This window comes from Poecilia latipinna, unplaced genomic scaffold (assembly GCF_001443285.1).
Source record: "Poecilia latipinna isolate Pla-1442-1.1 unplaced genomic scaffold, P_latipinna-1.0 Scaffold359, whole genome shotgun sequence".
NCBI classification, from domain to species: domain Eukaryota; kingdom Metazoa; phylum Chordata; class Actinopteri; order Cyprinodontiformes; family Poeciliidae; genus Poecilia; species Poecilia latipinna.
The window spans coordinates 89,633-102,676 of NW_015112975.1; the positions used below are offsets into that span (position 1 = coordinate 89,633).

General features: G+C 39.1%; 1 long non-coding RNA gene across 1 annotated transcript; it reads left to right on the forward strand.

Moving 5' to 3' along the window:
* LOC106949725 (uncharacterized) lies at window positions 1-12,704 on the forward strand. Its single transcript, XR_001425439.1, has 2 exons — window positions 1-9,860; window positions 12,180-12,704. It is a non-coding gene; the product is annotated as an uncharacterized LOC106949725 (long non-coding RNA).
* The last annotated feature ends 340 nt before the right edge of the window (window positions 12,705-13,044 follow it).

Consider the following 13,044-nt stretch of genomic DNA (forward strand, 5'->3'; position numbering starts at 1 on the left):
AGTTACAATACTATTACATGTTAAATGGAGCAGCTTGTCATTTTAACCAGTTGTATTTTTAAAATCACCTGTCCAAACCTGATGGTATGATTTTAAAAAAAGTTCCATTTTGGTCTCACCTACCGAGAGCGCCTGCTTTGACATGTTTGCTGTTTGCGTAACATGACTTCTTACAACTTCAGAAAAGATCTGCATAAAAGCACAGAACTGCACTAACGTACCAGATGTTGCACAAAACAGTTATGTACGGTAGTCTCATTTCTATGGTGTTATTTACTATAATAGTTTTGCACAACAATTTAGATGTGAAACACCCAGTATACACTGTTCAAGAAGAAGAAGAAGAAAAAAATGTCAGGGATAACGACACAGCTAAAATCATGAATAAATTAGCACACCCATTACTCTCACACCACTGGGCCCATGGCCTTATTGAAATATAGGTCTTTTCAACACATATACCTAATATACTAAAAAAGAACATTTAAAATGATTCAGTGGCTTGTGTGAACACATTAATTTTCAGTACTAAAAATATATTTTTAAGCAGGTTTTGAGCCCTTCTTCTTCCTTGTGTGGAATGCATAATAGATTCCCGTGTAATCCATTATGGCTGCTGAGGAAACGGGAGATAAAGAGTCATCGGCAGCACCCACCCGGGGTTGTTCTTCTTTAAATGAAGTTTTAATAAAGAACGACAGAAAGGCTGTACAAGGTCAATTATCAGGCTTTGCCCACCCACTGAAGCCCTTCTCAGATCCTTGTGCTTAGTGCACCGTAATGCCTGTCCGTCATAGCCTGCTGATCTACATGTAAAAATGTCAGACGACCAGATGAAGGCTGAACCTATCTATCCAAAACCTCTGTCAGAGTGCGTTTACTGTTGACTATTTTTCGTCCTGACTGGCACATAAGGTCACCACTGTCACAGACTGGCAAATCAGGAGAGCTGACTGTGGTCGATGTTCATTTGTCAGCGCCCTCGTTGGGGGGGGATATCTCTTTATGCATCAAGAATACGTTAAGTCACTGGGGGCACAAGTGAAGATATTAATTTTGTGTGTCTGGTTGCTCATTCAGCGTTGAAAGTTGAAAGGTCCCCCCTCCAAGCCCTCTCAAGCTGTGAGGTGGATTTAATGTACATGGTGCTTATGAATATACTTATGTATTCATTTGAGCAATAATCGCCAGGCTGGGTTCCACACAGAAAAACAAACTGCCTAGCTTCCGGCAGCCATTTTAATTAAATGCCATGGATTGTCAAATTTATTGATCTCCCTCCCCTCCCCTGACACAACCCTGAAGGATGTCCTGTGCCATTTCCATATCTTTAGTGGGTTTTCCTGCTAATGCGAGATGAGGGATGAAAGGAGATGGAGGTCTGCTCGGCTAAATTAGGCCTGGCTCCCACAGCTTGGAGCGAAGGGAGGGAGGCGAGGTGAAAATGGATGTAGATAGGCTAAAGTGGGGTTGCACATGTCCTGAGGCGATAGCCTGGGAGCTGCAGCAAGGCCTCACTCTCAATCCTGCTCTCTCAGAGCAGATCTGTGTGCAGATGGGTGTCTGACAGGCCTACAGCTGTTCTCCTAATTGTTCATTAAGTGTTCTATTGATTCCCTTATTTCAAATACATGTGTCTTTCAGCCGCTGCTCTCCATGTGATGTGGCAGGCATGCATGCCACGCACACATATTCACACGTGCACACCGACACGCGCATTCCTGGCTTGGCCAAGATGACAGGGCTGGCTGATGCCGAAAATGTGAACTGCCACTTCTAATCCAGGATTCCTCTCTCAGTGGGGTCCGGCAGGGCCTGGGAAGCAGAACCTCATTCAACGTACCAGGCTTTTATTTTCCAAACTTTTAGCATCAATCAATTAGAGTGCTGGCAGCAGCGTAGAAAAAATGTTTAATTCCTTGTTAAGCGGCAGCAGCCTCAGATTGCACCTGGCTGATAAGGGAGTTTTCGTGAGTCTATTAGGTCCGGGTACTCTTGCCTGATTACTCTGAGAGTGTGCAAGCTTTATTTAGGTAAAAAATGATCAAGCAAAAAGAGGGAGAGAGGAGATGAGAAGGGAGAATACAAGAGGAGTCAAGAAGTTAGAGAGGAAAAAGGCTGCAGAAAAGATTAGACAGTCGACAACACCTTCACGTTTGAGCAACTTTTATCAGCTGGGGCAATCTCCAGCTTTCAGACTGATTCTCAGCTAATCTGCTTCCAGAGTTACTAAAAACAAAAAGCTATGCTTAGACAAGTGTTTTGGCAAAAAAACTATTGGTCTGAAAAGTTGTATAAATAGATTGTGTTAAGCAATACATTTGTCCATACTCTGGGTTGAATGCATGGAAGCATCTAATCTTTTTACTCATCCTTTAAATTAGCTATGCAGACTTTAAATACCCTGATGTGCAGTGCTGGTAAGAATGTCATTTACACTCATCATTTGCATGAATAACATTAAGTTGATTTAAAAATACATTTTTACTATTGTTTTTTAAATAAACATCCATTCACTGTCTACACCTGCTTGCAGATGTCAGTGGTCAAAAGGCGGGGAACGCCATGGACGGGTCACCAGTCTGTCAGAGACACACACAGCACAACCAACCAACCAACCAACCAACTTTAAAGGGAGACAGTTTCTCCTGTTCTGTTCAAGTTGAGCCAACTAGAACACGTGCGGGTAAAGGCAATTTGTTCCAATGCTTTTGTGCTTTTCTAGAAAGAGTAGTATTATGTAGAACGGTCAGAGATAAAGGGAGAAAATTCACCAGGCAAACTGTAACCATTTCTCTTTTTCCCACTCTGCTCTTTGCCTTACAATTTGGCTTTCAAATTGGACTTAGCGCTTCAGTGGGTCAAGTCATATACTTCCAGCCTGGGTGGTCGTCTCCATTTCCAGAGCAAGGAAATTCCATTGGCATTCCTGCGTTGAGTAGAGCGATAATGTTCTCTGTAAAACACAATCATTCACCTCCCTTCTCGCCGTTGTATAAGGCGTGAGGACCCCCCCAATCAATACCGGCTGGCTGGGTGACTTATCATCGCTGCCTGGACGCAAAGCTGAAGAGAGTGCCGGGCAGCAGACAGTGGGCTGCATTCTGATGCAGACATGAGCCAACACCTGGTAGCTGTGTCAGTGACCGATATGTTATAAACCTGTCGTGCAATAGATCTGCTGCTTGTATAATTAAAACAGAGGACAAAAAAATACATATTTACAAATAAATCTGAAGTGTGGTGTAGGCTGATGGCAGCAATGGAGAGGCTAATGAAAGCATGCCTAGCTTGATCATCTGTTTTATTAGATACATGCTGTTTTTCTTGAAATAAAACTACCAAGAAATTGGTTGACATAAAATATTTGATGCAATGCAAGAGGGTGTAAGAACACATCTTCCCACTTGACTGGGAAAATGACACATACAGGCACAACAGTTTAAAAGTTTAGATTAGAGTACATCAGTGTGTGAAGTGAGACCAGAAACTCCAGACCAAAATTCAATTAAGGTTCTGTGGCAAGACAACAACTGTTCTTTATCCAGTCACCTCCACCCCAAAGAAATCGTGTTGCAGCAAGAGGTGGTTCTACAAAGCATTTATTATATGACACATTTTTTGTATTTTGTATTTCTACACAGTTGAAAGCCATATTTAATTTAACCCCTGCTTCAAAGTTATACAAATCTTTGCATTGGTCTGTGCTGTATAATCAAAAGTAATTGTGTTTGTAACATGAAAAAATGTGAACAATTTAAAGGGCTGTAATTTCTTTTACATGGTACTGTGTACAGTTATTTTTCAATCATCCATTTTTCAATCAGTAGCATTGTGGGAATATTATATATCTTCAGGTATGTCACCCTCTACGTTATGCAATCACAGACTCTGCCTGTAACTCCAGTGCAGGTTCTTTTGGGAGACATCTTTCCTACCTGCCCTAAAAAATAACCTTGTTTTTACCTCTGAGCTAATTTGTAAACATTTTCGAGATGACCAGCTGCCTGCAGACTCCCTGGGATTGTTTGAAACATTTCAACCCATTAATTGAAAAAAGTTAATAGCCCACCACTAAATATGCATCTGAGATTGTTAAATCTTGCCAAGCATGGCAAACGCATGTTTAAATGGTTGACTCAATGATCGGCAAATGCCTGCCTACCTTTTTTCACTTTTATCTTGCTGTGTAATGACATTTTCATAAGGAAAAATTGTAGTTCATGTTTAATCTTTAGAGTGTTTGATTTACACTGGTAGGATCTGTTTTTTTTTTATGTCCCATCTGGACAACACCAGATAAGCAATTTACCTTGTAAGCTTAGGACACTTGCAGACTGAAGATGAACCAGCTGAATTTTAAGTTGGCTGAGTGTTTACTAACATTTCATTTACTATGGGTCATCTGGTGAATAAATGGGCTGGAGGGATGCTGTTTGGAATTGTCTTTAACTTTGCTGATGTCTGCTGCTGAGAGAGCCCGTTAATGGCCTCTAATTGGGTTAGTGAAGAGAACGTGTTGACATTTCTTATGTGCTAACAGTCCAGGGTTTTGCTTCAGCCATTATGCTAATTCAACCATTATATATCTAGGGGTATTAATGAGACTGACACAAGTGATGTTGCAGGTAAAAGACAGTGAAATGGTCTGTAAACAGACGGAATTGATTCCAAGGCCGAAGCAATTGTCACCAGGCTGCACTGAGATGAACAGATTCCCTCCTCCTTTTCCTTTCAGCTCTTCTCTCTGTTCCTCCTCCTCTTCCTCCTGTTTCTTCTCTTCTTCTTCCCTCCACACCCCGTTTGCTCCTCCAGCCTTGTCCAGCCTTCCAAATAGTCTCTGACAGCATTCAGCAGAATCTGTCAAGGCCATCAAAAAGGTACCCAAACACAGCGTGAAGTGCCGTCTGCTTACAAAAATGAGACTTGATCAGAATCAATACAGTTTACCCCTCTTGCCCAACACCAGAGCACATCCATCCACCAGCACAGAATCAGTTACACTGTTACTGCTGATCTTCAGGATGCCGGCTCTAAAAGCATTGCCTCTGAACAGAGGTGGGTAGAGTACCCAAAAATTATATTAAAGTAAAAGTAATGTTACTTCAACACATTTTTATTTGTTTTTATTCAAGTAAAAGTAAAAAGTAGTCATCTGAGTAATTACTCATATTTGATCAGAACATCTGATCAAAATTTTAAAATCGATGCAGTCAGACAAAAAGCATTGTTTTGTACAAATTATGGCATTTCAAAGGGCAAAATAAAAATAAATACATTTTGACAGAAGAAACACTTTTTCAACTCTTTTTTTAATGCAAAACCTTTGAAACTAATACTTACAGTAGTATATGTTAAAACAGGTTAAAGTTCCAGCTTCAATGCAGTGTTTACTGTATCTTGATCTGCACATGGCACATACAGCTCAGCAAATGGGAAAAAAAACATTAAAACCACAAAGTTTTTGTAAAAATAAAACTGGTCAGCAGATACAAATAAGTTTGATTGCAGTAATGCCAAAAAAGCCTTTTTCTTGTTTTTTGAAGGGTATAAATCCTCAATGTACTTTGATATGCCAATGCATATATAAACACAGGGCATTTGCCATTTTATTATTTTAAAATCAAACTTTATATGTTACTCCTAATTCAGATTTTTAGAAACAAATTACATTTTTTCTTTTTAATTTGAAATAAGATATCTCGGGTAAATGTCTAAGTAAAGTGAACAAGTCAGTTTGTTGTGTTCAAACTGCCTTTGTGCTAAGATTTAAAAATCTAATTATATCCTCATTTTGAAACCCCAGATATTTTGTATATGAGGTAACCTAACAACATGGAGGAGTTGACCATTGCATATCAGGTTAATATCTTATCTGTGGTCATCCTCAAAGTGTGAAAGCCAGGCTACTATGAAGTAACTGAATTATATTACCATCAACTCTAGATTTCTTTACTGTTCTAAAATCTGCTGAAACTACAGAGCCATCATTTAAATGCTGTCGCTTGAACAGTGATGAAAGTACAAAGTGAAAGCCCAACTGTACCTGCTTTTTTTTTTTTTTCATTATATAATCATTTGCAAGCCGCAGGGGTGTGTGTGGTTATCTCTCAATGGTGCAGGAGTTGACAGGGATATCAAATAAGACCTTGATAACAAGATCTGAACACAAATAAGAAGCAAATAATTATCAGCCTTCAGATGATGGGGTCAGGAGGAGGTGCTGCTTAATAAATCTTCTGGCTTCATGCAGAAAAAATTTCAGTTTTTCACTATTTTTTGCGATGGGGTTTGAATACGAAGCAGAGGCTAATAAAAGATTGGCCTGTCATAATGAATCAAGAGAGTCTGTGTCAAGTAGGCAGTGTGAGTCCATTCTCTCACATATCCATCTACTGAACAAGCCTCCCTGTGCCTGTGTGGCTGGAGAAAAAAAGACCAGTTGACACCCTATTTGGCTGTCTCTCCACTGAAATTAACATTAAGCCTGGGAGAAAGAGAGACAGTGTTTGGCACAGCATGGCTTCATTTTCTCCCGGAGTGAACACCAGGGCCCAAAGGGACACCAAGACAGATTTGCATGCCACTTGCTATTCTCTCCTTCCTGCTGCAAATTTATTATTGTGGCAAGTTGCTTCCCCAACAGCAACTTAGAGGACTTTTCAAATCTAAATGGTATCTGCAGGCGGTCAGGAGACATATAGAAATCCCTGGCGCGCACACACAAAGATGGGGGGAAAAACTGCATCAAAAAAGTAATCATGGAGATCAGAATACAGCTGTCAGCAGTGCCAAGCAGAGAGTGATGCCTCTGATGAAGTTTAGGAAACGAGGAAACTTTTCACACAGAACTTTGTTGCTTCAGATTAAGTCGAAAAGTAGAACTATAATTGTGGTTCGGAGGGCTAACATTCCCTACTTTGCAAAACTGTTGATAACCTTTGAACTTCTTTTGGTAAATGCAAGATTCAGTTCATTTTGGTTGGATTTTGTGTACTAGACTGACGGTGAGTATGAAGTGGAAGGATAATCATACACTGTTTTTATAAGAAAGGTTTGCATTTCTGTTTAGTTCTTTTAATCTCGTATCACTAAATGCAGTCATGTAACTTATTTCACTGGACTCGTCAGTGAAATAAGTCCAGTTGTTTCATTTAACCTTCACATAGATACTGTTCTAATTAAGATTTTTTCTTTTCTTCTTCAGGGAGAGTGAAGATTTTGGATGGGGCTGAATTCAGGCAATCCAGGAAAAAGAAAAGCTACAATAGACTTGAGGAGGTTCACCTTAGACCAGGACAAATACCCTCAACATACAACCAGAGCCATAATGAAACAGTTCAAATCATAGTTATGTGTTAGAAGGATCCAGTTAAGGTCAACAATTTAATTCACTAAATGTGCACAACTTTTAAAGACATACCTCAAAAGACTTATAATTGTAATTACAATGGAAGGTTCTGGTACTTGTTGACTGAAGGGAACTTAACACAAATGTATGCCAAACTCAAGACGATTCAGTATAGTTCTCAAAATACTCCATACTAGAACAGGAACAGATTACAATGGACCCAGGCATAGTCACATTTAAATATTTACAGAGTTGCCACTTCAAAGTATTTGCTGATATTTTTTTCTAAAAATATAAAGACAAACTACACCTCAGCTGGAATACCTAGGTGCAATGCTTGTTGACACGCCATTGACTGCCGTTTGCAAAGCAGCCAATCTAGGCGAACCATTCATTTTCCTTGCTGCTGATTGGCTGAAACCCTGAAAGTAGAGATAAGGAAGACAGCAGATTTTAGCTGCTGTGGTAGTGCTAAGATGGTTTCCACTTTCCATATTAATCCATGTGTTTGAACTAGTAAAATAAGCAGTTATAAATGTTTTATAGAGGGTTTGAATTATTCATGGATTTTGGTCATTCAAAGACAGCAACGGTCCCTGAACCCTGCAAATACCACAAGTCCACTGTAGTTTGCTATGAGCTAAAATCCATCCAATAGAAAAGTAATGACACTGTAAAGATTTGCAAACATATTTGCCTGAACAAATATGTTTACAAACATTTGTTTAAGTTGTTTTAAAGCAGCAGAAATGGTCTCATAAAACTATGAGAATGCACAGATAAATAGTCAACTTGAGGCACAACGATGTTAGGCAGCAGAAAGCTGGAGTTGAACCCACAAGTTTTGAGTTACAAGATGACAGAGTCACAGTTGCACCACAAAACATCCCGTTGTATCAGGAATATCTGTAAAGTTCAGAAACTGAGATAATCTTATAGTTCCTTTATGTTGTATACAAACCTTTCATCTACATAATCTTTTTTTTTTCTCTTTCAGGTGTTGTAAGACAAATTTAATTGTAATCATTTAAAATTTGAATTGGCAATGTGACCTAACATACTTTGTACTAGAACAGCATTGGTATTTTCCAGGAAAAGTCTGATTGGTGCATCCGCAGTAAAAACAGACCTGATGTCTGACTGCTTAAGCAGGACACAACATCCAACACTGTGAGCCTCTGTTGACCTGTGCTGAAAGATGCTCGGAGGTCATGAAACAACCGGATGAAGAAATATGGTTGAAGTCAAGGTCACTGGCGCCAATTACCTTTCCCCTGTCCCCTACAAATGAGTATCATTCACCTGATTATCTATTATCATGTTATTGGACGTAAATTTAACAAGCTGTTGAGAGGACTGGAAAATCAATACCTTTTAAATGCTGTTTATGCGTGATTAACGGTTAATATCCTCACAAATTATTTAATATAATAAGGTCATTTGTCTTTCACATGAGCCTGGAACCCTGCAAAGAATAATAGAATAATAAATGAGGACACTACTGAAGAGGAGATTTCTGATGCTTTCTCCAGCTCCATTTTATTACCCATATCCTCTTAACAGCTACAAAGCTGCACTATGGTTATTTTATGCAAGTCATAAAATTAGGCTGAGATGGAATTAGCAGACTCGGGGCTCTTTATAGGTCAAGCCGGTAGTTTATGAGCCCACGACTCCCTAGCACTATTGTCAGGAGGCTAGTTAGAGGGGTCTTTAAGCATGATTTAATATGTCCCTGCCTTGGAAAATAGTTAAATAGCTAATTAAATGGAGGAGTTAATTTACATATTAATTGACCTTCCAGTAATATTTATATTGATGCCTACATGAGGATCCCTTGTCTTCATTGCCTTTCATCATAGTTAGTTTGAGCAAATATGGTGTAACTTTTTTTGTTTAAACTCAAGTTTCTTTTTATTGTCGCCAGAGAGGAGCTGTGTACTCCCCGTCAGAGCCAGCTGGGGTTTTGTGCATGGCGGGCTCCTTTTGTTGGCAGATAATGGAAGAAGCCCCATAAACAGAGATGGGAAGTGCTCCGGGGGGCCAGTGGAGGAGCTGGAGGACGGTGCCTGTGTCAAAACTGCTCTTAATTATATCTCTAATCACCAGCCGACCTGCCAACAGAAAAGGACCCGGGGGCTTGACATTAGCCCAACCTGTACAGAATTAACACAACATTTCACCTGCTAAGCTTTTCCAAATAGGCACTGAGGCAAAGACACATACATGTGCACACGCACTGCTCAGCCAAGCTGCCTCTTCAGAGACATAAATCTGTTTGTTTGCTGCTCTCCACACTAGCTATTATACTCCAGAAGAGATTTGTGCTGCATTTTCTATGATAATAATCTCTCTCCCTGATGTCGCCTCTGCATGTTGCATTGTCATGTTGATGTCCGTGCGGCCATCGAGGGGTAATGATGACGTGGATCAACGATGATAGATTGGAAGCACATTGTTTGTTTTCGACAGGGGGCGCGTCCATTCTGCGTTCCGTGTTGTTAGCATGGTAAGTGTGTCTTCCAGCCTATTATCCGCCTGATCATTTGTCACCAGCCTGTCTTCACTTTGTCTCCCACATTCTTTCTGGATAATGATCCCTCAAATGAATCTGCATATGAGGCCTACGTTCAACAATGGCGATCATAAATCGGTTTTATAAACTTGAAATACGGCAACTTGGAGTAGTGCAGAAGTCGTAACAGAGAGTAACATGATTGACATTTTTAAAGCTAAAAATATTTAAGTATGTAAAACGACGTAAGGTGTTAAAACCTTATTTGTGCATGTTGTATTTCATCATCAGTCCTCCAGTGGCTTGATCTCCTGCTGATTTTGAAAATATGGCCGCCAGCCTGAACTCCCTGATCCAGCACCAAAAACCAGCAGCTGCCCAGCAAACCCATGCAGCCATCAGCAACACCTCAGGGCCATCAGCGCCCATCACTCACCGAGGCTAAATACCCTGTCAAAGGGTGCTGTGGCAGCAAATTGAATATTGTTATGATCCATAAAATGTTCTCATCAGCGCTCTGTGCATGCTCCTGTTGTTAACATGTTGATGTGAAACAGAACAGCTTGTGAGACAAGCTTAACATTAATTTGCCGGCAGAAAAAAATAGAGCTCCAGCAAAGACAAACATGCTTAATTCCTTTATTGATCAAATTTTGCTTAAAAATATACCAAAAGTTAAAAAAAAAGAAAAAAGAAAAAAAGTTTATTCTAATTCAGTTTTTTTATGTGACCATATTCATGACAAATGTCATCTCATTTTACATCACAAGATATGATCCAATTAAATTACATTTACATGCTTTCAAATTTGGTCAAAAATAGGTTTCAGCACACTTTTAATACATTTACAGTGCATTTAGAAAGTAATCACAGTATTTCACTTTTTCTACATTTTATGTTAGCCTTTTTCCAAATTATATTAAATTAATCTCTTTCCACAAAATTATTACAAAAAATACCCCATTACGACAATGTGACAATATTTTTTGGAAAGTCATAGAAAACAGAAAACCAAGAAATCACATTCACATAAATGTTCACAACCTTTGACAGAAAGCTTAAATTGAGCTGTTTCCACTTTCCAGCTGTGGTAAAGTCAGTTGATTGGACTTGATTTGGGAAGTCCACACCTGTCTAAGTAAGGTTCCCACAGTTGACAGTAAATGTCAGAGTGAAATACCAAGCATGAACTCAGATGAACTGTCTGTACAACGATCAGACAGGATTGGTCTGAGGCACAAAGCTGTGGCAGGATACAGAAATATTTCTTCTGCGTTGAAAGTCTCAGTGAACTCAGCGGCCTCCATCATTCGTAAATGGGAGAAGTTTGGACCAACCCAGGTCTGAAAATGGCTGATGGATGTCTCCCATCCAACCTGATGGAGACTGAGAAAAACTGCAACGAAGAATAGGAGAAACTGTCAAAAGATAAGTTGTATGCTAAGATTGTGGAATTGAGGGTGTAATTTCTGCCAAAGGTGGATCAACAAAGTCTTAATCAAAGGTTGTGAATATGTTGCATAAATGTGATCTGTCGGTTTTCTATTAATAAATGAGCAAAAAATCTGAAACATTTTTCAACATTGACATAATTTGGTGTTTGTGTGTAGAATTTTGAGGAAAAACAATTTAATGCAATTTGGAACGAGGTTTTAAAATAAAATGTAGAAAAAGTGAAGTGCTGAATATTTTCTGAGGCACTGTACAAAATCTAATTCAGATCCAGTCTTTCACAGTTCAATTCAATCCTGAACCTCGAATTTGTTGAGCTAAAAAAACACACTACCTTGTTCCAAGTCATATAAAGAAATAATATTTTCTTTGACTTTTTAAAAATGTTTTCAGTTCATTTCTTAGATCTACATATATTTATTCAGAATCAATTCTGCCTGCATGGGGACGGCATATCCATTCACACCTGTTAATTGAACTCCAGTGTGTCATTCCACACACTGCCACCTACTGGACAGCCAGTGTGCAAAAGATCTTTTGACTGCTACATATTTTTTAAAATCATACGAGCAGCGTTATTAAAAAATACTTCAACAGCAGAAGAATCTAGAACAAAGAGTTGAATGAGGGATGAAGAGGTGAATTTATTTTTAGTACTAAGCAATATTAGAAATAGTAAAAAGATGTTACATTAGTAGCAATATTTTCATACAATGTATTGTTTTTAACTCAGTGGTATTATGAATTTGTTTTGTCACATATGTATTTCAAAATCTAAATCCTTGTAGTTCCGAATCAGATAAGTGAAAAAATAAAAATGTTTATTTTTTTTATATTTTTATTTCTCCTTTATTTATACAGGTTGTCTCATTGAGGTCCAAGATGTCATTTACAAGAGAGACCTTAATATGTCCCACTACATCTACCAGCAGGACGAATAAAGACCAGGAGCTGAACAACTTAAATTCCTACTTTGTTTTCATATTTTTTTTGTGTGTGCAGATTTTTGTGTGTTGCCTCTTCTCTTGATATTCTCCTCAAAAACTTGCTGTTGGTTTTTTACAGGCTAAAAGTTAGCTGGAGGCCGGTGTTGTGCATGGAGAGCCCGGGAGCTGCCAGCTGTGCTATGACTATAATCTACCCAGGCACTCCTTCCCATCCCAAGCCTTCGCCAGAGTGCAGCATTTCCAACTGAATAACTCTATAAAATGGACACCTGCCACGAGACCCTGCATGCATCACCAGTGCCAGAGTGCCAAGCACAATCGCCCAGCAGTCACGGCCAGTTGCCTGCTGATATATCAGATGTGATCCCAGAGAAAGGGTTGAGTGCACCCCACCAAATGTTAAAGTTATTTGTTCTTGTCATTAAACTAAACTTTATTGTGACCCTCTCTTCCTGTTATTGCACTACTAGCAATTCTGCTGGACTGAACTTTATCATTGCAGCTGTCTATGAATCTCAGAGACTTAACCACTGCAGATCACTGAGCTATAACTCTTTGTTGACCTCTTTGCTCCGGGCACAAAAAGAGCATAGAAGAAAAATAAGAAACAAAAATCTAAATAATTTTACACATTGCCATCTGATAAAAGAGTCTGATGAAATAAGTGAAGTTCATAAAAATAAATGGCTCTGGATGTTTGCATGGGTGTTCACAATTGCCTGATTAGCTTTATAGATGAAAAGAAAAACATTAAGAAAAACAAAGAGACTAAAGATGAA